The following is a 1,245-nucleotide window of genomic DNA, read 5'->3' on the forward strand; positions in this document are numbered from 1 at the left end:
AACTTTAAAGTCTATCCTCGATGGACAGGCAGCCAGTGGAAGGACCTCAGAGTTGGACTAATGTGGTCCACTTTTCTGGTCTTAGTGAGGACTCTAGCAGCAGAGTTCTGAATGAGCTGCCGTTGTCTAATGGATTTTTAGTTCGACCTGTAAAGACACTGTCACAACAATCGAGCCGACTGAAGATGAATGCATGGACTAGTTTTTCCAGGTCCTGCTGAGACATCAGATCTTTAATCCTTGAGATGATCTTGAGGTGATAGTAGGCTGATTTTGTGACTGCCTTGATGTGTTTTCAAAATGTAGGTCTGAGTCCATCACTACACCCAGATTTCTGGCCTGGTTGGTGGAGTAGCTTCATTTAAGGACACAGACTCCTCCTCACAAAGCCAAGTTCTGTTAAACAGAATAAATCTATGTGATAATCTGATTAATACAGTATATTAGTGCAGCTTTGCATGATAAACTGGTGGTCAGGAGGCCACATTTTATCTTCTTCTATTTTTGGAGTAGTCTTGTTGACTTTTATTAGGTTTTTGTGTACAGCTCTTTTCTCTTTACTTCAAATATATTAACTTTAGATGGTTAGGGGGCAAACAAGTTCTCTGTAGGGTTTACAGTAGGTATCTGCTCTGGAAGCACAGGGAGGCATGTAAGCATCGTATTTGTACAAACTAACACCAGTCAAAAAAACAAACTACTGGTATTGTTGGCAGAAGTTGGTGCTGGTAGTAGATAAATAACAGACAGTAAAAAGAGCTCAAAAGTTAAAAATTGCATGCATCAAAAAACATTTTTACCATTAGTTTGATGTCACTGACAAACAATGATTTTGCTACTTGGTGAAAAATGTCAGCTTTTACCTTAATCAGATCCATTAATTCCAAATCTGGAATCCAAACTTGTCAAGCACATCAGGATGTTGCAGACAAGTCAATATATTCATTAGCAGTGTATCACATCAGTGTATTTGTTTTTTAAAAATTTAAATGATTAACTTTCAGATGGTTCCAATTCCTGACAGAAATATTTGTTTCAGTCCAGACTGATACAAAACTGAAATTTGGACTTTCCATTGTATCCAGATTGGAGAACACATTTGTGATCTGTATTCTCCTCAAAGTTCAGACTCTACAATTAACAGACTGAGATTCATTTGTTCATGTGGTGCAACATGTTCTGTTCAAACACTTGAGTACACACTACAAACAGATACACAGATGGGCTAACTTTTTCCTTCAGGTT

Source organism: Sphaeramia orbicularis, chromosome 11 (genome assembly GCF_902148855.1).
Source record: "Sphaeramia orbicularis chromosome 11, fSphaOr1.1, whole genome shotgun sequence".
NCBI classification, from domain to species: domain Eukaryota; kingdom Metazoa; phylum Chordata; class Actinopteri; order Kurtiformes; family Apogonidae; genus Sphaeramia; species Sphaeramia orbicularis.